Source organism: Arachis ipaensis, chromosome B10, assembly GCF_000816755.2.
Source record: "Arachis ipaensis cultivar K30076 chromosome B10, Araip1.1, whole genome shotgun sequence".
NCBI lineage: Eukaryota > Viridiplantae > Streptophyta > Magnoliopsida > Fabales > Fabaceae > Arachis > Arachis ipaensis.
In genome coordinates this window covers 50,965,908-50,978,683 of record NC_029794.2, presented here as the reverse complement: position 1 = coordinate 50,978,683, position 12,776 = coordinate 50,965,908, and the positions used below count along the sequence as shown (strand labels likewise).

The 12,776-nt window shown below is 38.1% G+C and overlaps 1 long non-coding RNA gene across 1 annotated transcript in view; it reads right to left on the bottom strand.

The window, feature by feature from the left end:
• The window catches only part of LOC110267696, a 21,962-nt gene extending 9,701 nt beyond the window's left edge, over nucleotides 1–12,261 (bottom strand). Inside the window, exons 1-2 of the long non-coding RNA XR_002355578.1 lie at nucleotides 12,101–12,261; nucleotides 470–472 (exon numbers count right to left, since the gene is read on the bottom strand). This is a non-coding gene — a long non-coding RNA (uncharacterized LOC110267696). The remainder of the gene's footprint in view (nucleotides 1–469; nucleotides 473–12,100) is intronic.

The following is a 12,776-nucleotide window of genomic DNA, read 5'->3' as shown; positions in this document are numbered from 1 at the left end:
TTGATACGACCCGGTACACTTGCCGGTTAGTTTTGGGTGTTTTGGTAGAAATTCGTTTCTCATCAAAATATCTCATCAGAATCCCACGGAGATTGTTGGTATGAAGCAAGCTATGGTCACCTTGCAAATCTCAGTTAGGCAGATATAAATTGATAATGGTGTTTTCGAATTTAATATAATAAAATAGGGATAGAAATACTTATGTAATTCGTTGGTGAGAATTTCAGATAAGCGAATGGAGATGCCTTCGCTCCTCTGAACCTCTGCTTTCCTGCTATCTTTATCCAATCAGTCTTACTAGCAGAGCTCCACACCTTAATCTATGGAGTGTAGAAACTCTACCGTTGAAAATACATAAGTGAAGGTCCAGGCATGGCCGAGATGGCCAGCCCCCTAAAACGTGATCACAGGATCAGAATACAATCCAGGATGCCAAATACAATGGTAAAAGGTCCTATTTATAATAAACTAGCTACTAGGGTTTACATGAGTAAGTAATTGATGCATAAATCCACTTCCGGGACCCACTTGGTGTGTGTTTGGGCTGAGCCTGAGTGTTGCACGTGCAGAGGCCATTTGTGGAGTTGAACGCCAGTATTTGTGCCAGTTTGGGCGTTCAACTCTGGTTTTGGATCCTTTTCTTGCGCTGGACGCCAGAATTGGGCAGAGAGCTGGCGTTGAACGCCATTTTACGTCATCTATTCTTGGCCAAAGTATGGACTATTATATATTGCTGGAAAGCCCTGGATGTCTACTTTCCAACGCAATTGGAAGCGCGCAATTTTGAGTTCTTTAGCTCCAGAAAATTCACTTTGAGTGCAGGGAGGTCAGAATCCAACAACATCAGCAGTCCTTCTTCAACCTCTGAATCTGATTTCTGCTCAAGTCCCTCAATTTCAGCCAGAAAATACCTGAAATCACAGAAAAACACCAAACTCATAGTAAAGTCCAGAAATGTGAATTTAACATAAAAACTAATGAAAACATCCCTAAAAGTAACTAGATCCTACTAAAAACATACTAAAAACAATGCCAAAAAGCTTATAAATTATCCGCTCATCAGGCCCCCTAAATGGGACAGAGAGTTGCGCTGAAATAACGCTGGAATTGTGCGTTTAGCACAATTTTCAGCGATGCACGCGACTGCATCATTCATCTTTTACCCATCCCATGCGATCGCGTCAACCACGCGACCGCGTCAACCCCATTTCACCCCAATCACGCGATCGCGTGCCCTACGTGTTCGCGTGGATTTGAATTGACTAACCCCAGTCACGCGAAACCCTACCCCATCGCGCCCCCCCGCGGCCAAGCCACCACCACCGCGCCATCACCGCCGCGCCTCCCACCACCACCACCCTTACCCCCATTCTTCTTAAACCACCTCCCTCCACCGTTAACCCTACCCGAAACCCCCCTGCCACCGCGAACAGCCGCCCACTACCGCACCACCCTGTCCCACCGCCGTGCCGCCGTGCCCTCTCCCCGCACCACCACTCCGCCACCGCCATCTCTCTGATCCCTACCTTAGTTCATACGCCTACCAGGTTCCGCCGAACGCCATTTTTTCTTTCATTCGTAGTTAGTTGCATATTTTTTCTAATTATGTTCAAATTAGGCTAGTTAGAGATGCACATTTGTAGTGGATTCTAGGTGGTTAGATAGCTAGGATGTGGTTAGTGGATTTAGGCCTGTTAATTGCGCTGTTCTTGCTACTTGTTTTATAATTTTTACAATTCTAATGTTGCTGTGATGTTAATACTGTTCATATGACGTTCTTCACTGTTTCATGCTGCTGTTCCATTGCTCTTCCATGTTCACATTACTTATGTGTATTTGCAGCCTTATTTTACCTTATATGAACTATTCTGCTTGCTGTTTATTACCCGGGAACATCCAATTTTAGCCGGAATGCTGCCCAATTTTCTGCAAATTGTTTTCTTCTCATTCATGCATTGGTTTTGGCAACTTTGAATTTTCCATTACTTAGCTTTTACCAAACCAATCCTTGAATGCCCGGGCCAGCATTCTTATTCTTTTCGATTTCCTGGTTAATAAATTGCACTTTTGATGATTCGATTTCAATTTTTGCTATTTCCATATCTATATGAATCATCATCAACCTGATTTTCTTGCTTGAATATGAGTTGACTGTTGCTTATAATTGTGAAATTCTTGTTACTGAGAAACCGATCATCATGCCACTTACTCTGACTTTCTTTTTACTCACTCACTGATTTGCACTTTCTAACCTCTTTCTCAATACTAACCGATCTAAATTTCAAACTTCTCTTTTTGGTTTTTAACTATTTACTTTAACCTTCTAACTCAAAGCATGATTATAGTTTTTCCTAATTAACATGAATTCTACTTATATTACATTTTGGATTATGATTTTTTCTTCTTAGATTTCTAACTCAAATACAATCCATAATACACATTTACTTAACTCATTTCATAATTCTACTACTCTTTTGCCACTATGTGCTTATATTGCCATTATTCTATTTGCCTACTTATTTTCCTGCTCTGTTCTTCATTTATATCCTGGAATTTCTGCTTTTCAGGATGTCTGACCCTCAAAGAAAAGGAAAAGGCAAGGCAACCACTGGTAAAAGGAAAAGAGGTGAATCATCTATGTCTATCCTGGATATTATGCATGATGACTCCTGGCGGGAAAAGCACTTTACCCCGTAGGAGAAGGCTGACCAGCTCCTCACTGCCAATGATCCGGTCAAATTTGCAAACAGATACTGTGAGCTGAAGTATCCAGTGTCTGCCACCTCCAGAACCTATACCTGGAGAGAACTCTAAAAATTCCAGAAGAACTACAGCAGTACACCTCCGATCAGATAAAACAGAGAGGCTGGTTCTTTTTGGAGAGAAACCTGATAGTGGTCAATGCTTCCTGGGTTAGAGAGTTTTACTGCAACTATTTCAAGACTTCCCTGGATGTAGTGCACCTCAGAGGGAAACAAATACTGGTCACTGAGGAAGTTATTGAGGACATCCTCCGCCTTCAGCCTAAGTCAGATCAGCCTGACGGTTACCAAAAGGCTGAAGAGGATATGAGGTTTATACGCTTTGACTGGGATGTTGTCAAGTAGTAGATAGCCCTTGATCCTACTGTCACATGGGTCATGGGAAAGAACATAACAATGCCTAAGGGAATCAAGCTGATGTATCTGAATGATGAGGCTCGGCTCTGGCACCAGATCCTGAGCAACTTCGTTATGCTGAGAACTCATGAGATAGAGCTGCCTGCTACTATGATCACCCTTTTCTGGTGTGTACTGGAGGGTAAGGACCTATATCTGCCACGATTCATCCGGCACTATATGGCCAGGGTCCATGTCAGAGGTACTCTCCCCTTCCCTTATCTGGTCACTGATGACATGTCACCATGTCATGTTTTTCTATGTTTTTTCATACAAGAAATTTATAATTAGTGCTTAATTATTGCATTCTTTTGTGCTTAAATGGTATATTTCCTTGATCTTTCAATTTTATAAATTTTGTAGGAAATAAGAAGAAAAAGAAGCAAAAGAGCACAAAATAAGCTAAAAAGAAGAAGAGAGGAATTTTGGGCACATTTTGGAGTTGAGGTGATGAAGCAATTGGCAACTTGGAAACCAAGTTGGCAACGCCAATGTGTGTGCCTGGAGCAAGGAAGAACAAGCAAGTTGGCAACTTGGAAACTAAGTTGGCAACGTGCAAGTGTGTGTTCAGGAAGGATGCGCGTTGTTGTTGGCGTGTTTTGCCAACAACTTGGGCAACAACGCCAGGAAGCTACCAGAGAAGAAGGATGGGCGTTGTTGCTGGCATGTTTTGCCAACAACTTGGGCAACAACGCCAGGCAGCCTGACCTTGCTCTCTTCAAAGGAGCATATCTTGAGCTAGAAAACTCCAAATGAGGTGATTTCAGTGGCATTGGAAAGTAGACATCAAGAGCTTTCCAACCATATATCAGAGTATAAGATTTGAGTTCATTTGAAGACTCAAAATCTTGCTTTATTTAGAGCCTCAGAGACTAAGGGCGTTGTTGCTGGCGTGTTTTGCCAACAACTTGGGCAACAACGCCAGGCAGCCTGACCATGTCTTCTTCAATGGAACATAACTTGAGCTACAGAAATTCAATTGAGATGCTTCCAGTTGCGTTGGAAAGTAGACATCAAGAGCTTTCCAACCATATATCATAGTCTATAGTGGAGCACGAAATTGAAGCTCAAACCAGAGGCAACTTTGGGCATCAAAACTGAGTTCAAAAAGGCAGAAAGGGCCAAGTGTTTGGCAACAACTTGGGCTGGCAACGCCCAAGCACCAAGTTCCCAGCACAGAAAATTCTTGGGCATGTTGCCAACGTGCATAAAGCTGGCGTGTTTGCCAGTAACGCCAAACCATTGGGCCAGAAGCGAGAAGCGAGAAGAATGAGCTCTGTTTCCTCTGTTTAGCAACACGTCCTCCATTGAGCTAATATTCAACAAGGATAAAGCCCACATTGCTAACCCAATTGAAGATCTCCAAATGAGTCTTAGGACTAGTATAAATAGAGAAGGAGTTTGTACTTTAGGAGGATTATTTTTACTTTTACTTTTTAGACACTTTTACTATTACACTAGCATTTTTATTTTTTTACTGCATCTCACCCGTCTTCTATTTTGTTTTTCTTGCAACTTTGAATTTCAGTTTTAAAGGAATACTTCTTCTTCTTCTTCTTGATTCTTCTCTACACTTAGTTTAATTTTTAACTTTTACATTTATTGTTGAATTTAGAGCTATGATTCACTAAACCCCACCTTCATTAGGGGGAGGAGCTCTGTTTATTTGAATGGGTTGATAATTCTTCTTTTCCTTCTCAATTCAAGTGGTTCATCCAAGAAAAAACTCTTGTTCTTCAAAGATTCAACTACATTCGAGAGAAGGATTGAATCTACATGAATTATATGGTGAACTTGAGAAAGGAGCCATGTAACTCAGTTTAGAGTTCATCCTTTCATGATTTCTTTGATCAATACACTTTGGGTTGGTATGTGAGATGTAACCTCCCTTAGTTGAGATCCTGGAAATTGTGTGGCCTTGGATTAGAAATTGAACTTCACCTCTTCTCATGACCAATTAGATCACGAGAGTGGCAATTGATTATGTTAAAGAGAAATTGAATTGCCAAGAGATTGGGATTCAATTATTCACAATTCGCCATGGATCTATACCCATGATTGAGAAGGAATTGAGTAACATCAATTCATGACAATTTACATCTCTAATCCCTAATGATCTCTCCATCATTAATTCTCATCTCTTTTGTTCTTTAGTTCTTTGAATACCTGGTGCACGAAATTGTGATCATCAACAATGGCGCCAAAGACTTGGAGCTCTCAAACGTGAATCACACTTTGTCACAATTCCGCATAACTAACCAGCAAGTGCACTGGGTCGTCCAAGTAATAAACCTTACGTGAGTAAGGGTCGATCCCACGGAGATTGTCGGCTTGAAGCAAGCTATGGTCATCTTGTAAATCTCAGTCAGGCGGATTCAAATGGTTATGGAGTTTAAGGTGATGAAAATAAACATAAAATAAAGATAGAGATACTTATGTAATTCATTGGTGGATTTCAGATAAGCGTATGAAGATGCTTTGTTCCCCTTGAACCTCTGCTTTCCTGTTGCCTTCTTCCAATCATTCATACTCCTTTCCATGGCAAGCTTTATATTGGGCATCACCGTCATGTTCTTGGGTGCGAATGAATATCTTGGAGAAGAAATAGACTTGAGTTGAATAGAGAAACAATAGTACTTGTATTAATTCATGAAGAACAGCAGAGCTCCACACCTTAATCTATGGTGTATAGAAACTCCACCGTTGAAAATACACTAGAACAAGGTCTAGGCATGGCCGTGAGGCCAGCCTCCAAACGTGAAAAGGTCTATCAAAGTATGAGTAAAGGATGAAAAACAATAGCAAAGGGTCCTATTTATAGAAAACTAGTAGCCTAGGGTTACAGAAATAGGTAATTAATGCATAAATCTTCTTCCGGGCCCACTTGGTGTGTGCTTGGGCTGAGCATTGAAGCTTTCATGTGAAGAGACTTTTCTTGGAGTTAAACGCCAGCTTTTGTGCCAGTTTGGGCGTTTAACTCCAGCTTTTGTGCCAATTTTGGAGTTAAACGCCAGAATTCTTGAGCTGACTTGGAACGCCTGTTTGGGCCATCAAATCTCAGTCAAAGTATAGACTATTATATATTGCTGGAAAGCCCAGGATGTCTACTTTCCAACGCAATTGAGAGCGCGCCAATTGGGCATCTGTAGCTCCAGAAAATTCACTTTAAGTGCAGGGAGGTCAGAATCCAACAGCATCTGTAGTTCTTTTTCAGCCTCTGAATCAGATTTTTGCTCAGGTCCCTCAATTTCAGCCAGAAAATACCTGAAATTACAGAAAAATACACAAACTCATAGTAAAGTCCAGAAGAGTGATTTTTATTTAAAAACTAATAAAAATATAATAAAAACTAATTAAAATATACTAAAAACATACTAAAAACAATGCCAAAAAGCGTATAAATTATCCGCTCATCAATACCCACTACCCAATTCCCTTCTACATTCTTGCAATTTATCATTCTTGCCATTTACATCCTGTTTCTCTATTTCTTGCAATTTACTCTTCTGCTCTTTAAAATTCTGCAATCTTTACTTTCTTGCGATTTATCTTTAATGTCATTTAAGTTTCTTGAAATTTAAGTTTCCGTCATTTACTTTTAGTCATTTAATTTGCTTCCATTACTTTAGTTCTTTAAATTCCTTGCCATTTAAATTTTTGCAATTATGTTCAAAAATCACAAATCTCATGAAATCAAAACCATGTTTGCTTGACTAAATATACCACTTAACTAAAGTTTCTTAATCCACCAATCTCCGAGGATTGACCTCACTCTTAGTGAGTTTTATTACTTGATACGACCCGATATACTTGCTGGTTGCGCGTTAATATTTAAATTTTCACGTATCAAGTCTTTTTGAACACCTTCAGCTATGTTCAAAATGTTCTTGGCTATGGTTTCTCCCACATCTATCTTGCGTTTGTGTGAGGAGGCTGGAGTACCACTTAAAGAATTTGATGACACAGAAATAATCTCCCCTGGGAAGCCTATCACCAAAAGATTGATGGAGCATGTCACCATGGTCCAATTAGAGAGGCAGCCTTTAGCAAGAAGAAAGAGGAGGAAAGAAGCAAGACAAGGGGAGGAGCAAGAAGAAAGGGAACAACAAGAAGATAGAGAAGAGCCAAGTGCATTGAGCATGAACCAACTCCAAGCCGCATTAGAAGGAATCTCTGGGCAATACTCACAAATTCAAAGAAGCCAAGATGAACAAGCTCAACAACAAAGGGAGCTCTAGCAATTGATGAATCAACAAAGAGGAACACAAGCTCAATGGATGGATCAGCAGAGGGAATATCAAACGCACATGATGGAACTACAACAAAAGCAATATACTAAAATGTATGAAGCCATCAACAACTCAACTGCTGAATATGAAAGATCCATGAATAAAGTAATACAAGAACAGTTTCAGTTGAGGAAAGAGCAAGCTCAACAAAGGGAACTTCTTCAAAGAATAGATGACAGAACAGACAAGCTTTACAGAGAATTCAATGAAAATAGAATGTTTAAAGAGGCTAGACACAGAGACAGAATTGATTATGATATGTGCACCCAAGAAAAAGTCAGCTACCTTTGTGGAACACTCCCAGTGCTCAACCCAAAACTCCAAACATTCAATGAAGCACAAAAGGTATTAGAAGAGCAGGAAATTGCAAGGGTGAAATTTAATGTTCAAAGGCTAAAGGAGAGGATGGTAAGTTCAGGGATATGGAAGAAAATAGAGGAGTAATCAACAACAAAACAACAAGGAGAAATAAGAAGCAAGAAAAGGCAAGATCCAAAAGGCAAAGGAAAGCAAGGAGAATCAAGCAAAGGAAAGGAACCCAAAGCTTAAAGGTGGTGAAGTTTCTTTCAGTATTTCAATAAATAAAGAAGATGTATGTCTGAAACATGACATACCTTCTAAAATTTCTCTTTTATGCATTTTCATGTTTATGTTATGCATTTTCATACGTACATCATGTTTGAAATGTATGTTTGTCCTAAGTCCTTTTGTTTGATAATTGAATAAAAGATGAGATTTGAACAAGAACAGAGAGAAATCTAGCCTAGAAAGAATAAAGTTATCCTATAAAAAGTGCTAGTATACATGCCTTCTTTGTAAATAAATCAAGGCTCAAGAAATCAGGAAATTCTTGCTTATACAAGACTAGTTGGTCGAGGGTTACAAGACTCCAAATAAAAAAAAAAAAGAGAAAATGAAAAGCTAGGCATCAATGACCAAATTTGGATATGTGTCTGTGGTGATTGATGTTAGGGGATATACTTGGGCTAGTAAATCCGAGGGGTGCTTCATCACCCGATAACTTGAGTTAACTAACTCGGGATTATCGATTGAAATCCCCCGTTCAAGAGTAGCTCCATAACAGAACATTTAGCAACCCAAAGAGGTGCAGGACACCACTATCCAAATAAAATCTCAAAGTTATATGCCTGTGATTGAATGTGTTAAGGAGAGAGGCTTGAGCTAGTAAATCTTTAAGAGTGTTTCAACACTTAACAACTTAAACCAACTGGTTTGGGATTGTTGATTGAAAGCTTATGTTAAAGAGCCGCCTTAAGACAAGATTTTTATCTCAATTGAAGCAAAGAAAACTGAAAAAAGGATGGAGAATGTAAAAAGGTGTGAAAAAAGGAGTCTAATAAAGCTAGCTAGTCTAATACTAAAGCAAGCATTTTGATAAAGAAGTGAATTAGCTTTGATCATTTGCATTGAACAAATGACTACACAATTAAGGATGATAGAGTTCTTAGAAGAAGTTCCTTTCTGTTAAGATATTTTTGCATCTTAAAGTCTGTTATCAAATCTTTTTCTCTCTTGCTTGAGGACAAGCAATATTTTAAGTTTGGTGTTGTGGTGCATTCGCATATTTACCATTTTAACTAGTTAGTTTAGTTAGTTTTAGCTTAATTTCATTCACTTTCTTTGAAATAAAGGAGCAATTTTGTGAGTTTTTCAGCCATTGTGATGACTGTGCATCATGTTATGTTTTTCTATACTTTTTCATATAAAAATCATTTCATAATGCTTAATTATGGGAGTGTTTTGGTGATTAAATTGAATATTGCTTTGATTGCTTGAGTTAATGAATTTTATAGAAAATGATAGAAAAAGAAGCAATAAAAGCACTAATAAAGGAAGCACACTCCCAAGGTGGCAAAAGAGTTGGAAACAAACTCAAAGAGAAGTAAAGAGGATTTGCAATCCTGACCTCTTCACACTCTAACAAGAATAACTCGAGTTACAAAGCTCCAAATGAGGTGATCTCAGTGCCATTGGAAAGTAGACTTCCAGAAATTTCTAACCATATATAATACTCTATAGTGGACACTGATTTGAGGGGACAAATTGCTATTCATCTAGCTTCACAATTTCAGCATAAAACAAGTCCCTGCATTTCGCCAGACTGACCTCTTCACCTTCAAAAGAGCATAACTTGGGCTAGAGAAGTCCAAATGACATGATTCCAGCGGCGTTAGAGAGCTGAGATCCAAGGATTTTCAATGATATATAATAATCTATAGTTGGCATTCATTTTGGGGACCCAAATAGACCAATCATTCAGCGAGCAAGGTTTCCCAAACCTTCACAAGCCCAAAATGCCACTTCAATGACACTCTACATTGGGCCACTTCCAAATACTCCAATCCCTTCATTTATTCTTCAATATTTCAAGCTTCTATGAAGGGAATTAAAAGTTCACAAGCCCAAGTCAAGCCACAATTAACAATCAATCAAGGCCACAAGAATCATCTAGAAGTAATTAGGAAATTTGCATTTTATTTTAATTTTATTTGAATTTGTAATTTAGAGAACTTATAAATAGGACCTTAGCTTCATCATTTGACACAAGCCATGGAGGGGTGGAGGTGACTCCACTCCCCTTTCATTCTCATTCTCTTCTCTTCTTCAATTTTCTTTCATACACACTTTTGTAAATATTTTGCTATGAGTTTCTAATTTCTAACATTTGGGAAAGAGAGCTCTATTGCAATTTAATGGGTTGATTTATTTTCATTCTTCATCTTCAATTCTTCTTTCATTGCTTCTTTAGAGAGAGTCTTTGTGCTTCAAAGATCTAATTACTATCGAGAGAGGGATTAGATCTATTTGAATTCTATGATGAACTTGAGAAAGGAGTCATAGAATTTAGTTTGAGGCTCTTCTCTCACAACTCTCTTGATTGATAATTCTTAGCTTGATATGTGAGATGTAATCACTTTGAATTGAAATCTTGAGGGTTGTGTGGCTCTAAATTAGAGACCATTCTTTATCTCTTCTCATGAGCAATTAGATCAAGAGATTGGCAATTGATCAAGTTAAGAGAAATCAAATCACCAATAGATTGGGGTTTGATTACTTAAGATTTGCCAAGAGATCAATGATTACATGATTGAAGTGGAGATGAGAATTGTTGATCTTGAGAATGAAATATCTCTTTATCCCAAAGTTAATTTCATTCTTAATTCTTGTTCTTTACTTCTTGTCTTTAATTCTTGTCATTTAATTGTTCTCTTTAAATTCTTGTCATTTACTCATGCACTTTTATGGCTTTATTTACTTTTGCACATTTATGCATTCCAAGTGTTTGTAGAAATACTTCACTTGGTTTTACTTTCTAGTCATTTACTTTCTTGCACTTTACTTTCTTGCACTTTATTTTCTTGTACTTTCCATTCTTTGCAATTTACATTTTTGCACTTTAATTTTTAGCACTTTAATTTCTTGTCATTTACTTTCCTTACACTTTATTGCTTTTATTTAATTTCAAGTCATTTACATTTCTTGTTGCTTATCACTCAAACTTGAATAGTCTAACTAGAATAATTAATCAACTATTGCTTGCTTAATCCATTAATCCTCGTGGGATCAACCTCACTCTAAGTGAGTTTTACTACTTGATACGACCCGGTATACTTGCCGGTAGTTATACGTGAAATTCTAATTTTTCCGTATCAAGTTTTTGGCGCCGTTGCCGGGGATTAATTGTGATTAACAAACTACTGGTTGATTGATTATCTAGATTAGGCATTTTTTTTATTCTTTCGTTTTTTTTTTGTCATTTACTTTGCCTTTTTTTTTATTTCTCTTTTGTTATTACTAGTAAGGTGTTTGTGTTATTGCCTCACTAAGAATTCTTTAGTTGTGACACAAGGAATTTCAATTTCTCTTGGTAGTTGTGTTTGATACAATATTTTTCAATTAAAATGGAGTTTACCTCACATGTTGATCAATCATATTACATGGGATATTGCCCACCACCACAAAATGATTCATGTTATTATCCTCATGGTGGATGGGAATATCAACATGAAATGATGGATAATGAGCAATCAACCCAAATGGGACATGCCCCAAGGTCACACAATGATCAAGCAAGTTACATGGGGTATTTTCCACCACCACAAAATGATTCAAGTTACCATACTAATTGTGGTTGGGGAGATCAAGAACAAGGAATGATGGAGTTTGAGCAATCAAACCAAATGGGATACTTGCCAAGGTCTCAAAATGATTCATACTCCTATGAATGGAACAACTATCCAAATTGTGGTTGGAAAAGACAAAACCAAAGAGAATTCAATGTTTCCTATCCCATCCATCAAGAACCATCATCACTTGATTGTCCCTCATATACACTCATGCAAGATTGCACAACCTCACTTCATGATTTTTCATGTCAAAACTCTTCATCACTTGAGTATGCCTCTACACAAAGTTTTTTCCAAAATCCATACAACTCATTTCACCAACCACAAAATTCATTTTACAACTAACAAAACTCCTTCTATATCCCTCAACAACACTTCACCACAACATTCACAAGTCCACAAAATTCACCCCAACCTTCTCCTCTCTTGCTACAAATAGAACAATGCCTTCAAAGTACATTAGAAACTCAAGAGAGAAATAGACAACTCTTGGAAAGACAAGAACAATCTTGGAAAGAACAAGAAATCCTCTTCAAGAAGATGGATAGGCACTTAGAGCAAATAAGGAAACACTTAGGATTGCCAAGCATTGAGGATGAAAACCAATTTGTAAAGGAGGAATTGGAAGAGCAAGAAAAAGAGGCCCTTATGCCAAGTGAAATCCCAATGAAGAAGGAGATTGTAAGGGAGGAAAACAATCAAGGGAGTCCACACTCTAAGGAAGTGGAGAATTGCATGGAGGATGATTTAATTGAACCATCAATCCAAGAGGTTCTTGATGAAGAGGACACTCCAACCATCACACAACACCTAAGTCTTGAAATCAAGGAAGTGAAGGCAATTAATAAAAACACTCAAAGAAGGGTTGTGACCAAGAAACAAAAGACAACATTCATGAAAAAGAGAAGGTCAACAAAAAGCAATCCAACCCCCACCCCAACAAGCAAGAGGAATCAAGCTAATAACAACAAAAGAAGGCTTGTTAGGAGGCAATCAAATCAAGGGGCATCAATTTTCTCTTCTTCTCCCTTGAAGTCCTTTCTCTTAACCAATTGGAAGAAGAGGAAGAAAATTCAAGAACCAACATGTCAAGCTAATGAAATTAAAAGAGCGCTTGTTGGGAGGCAACCCAACCGTTGGTAACATTTTCTTTCTTGCTTAGTTTACTTTCAATAATTTGG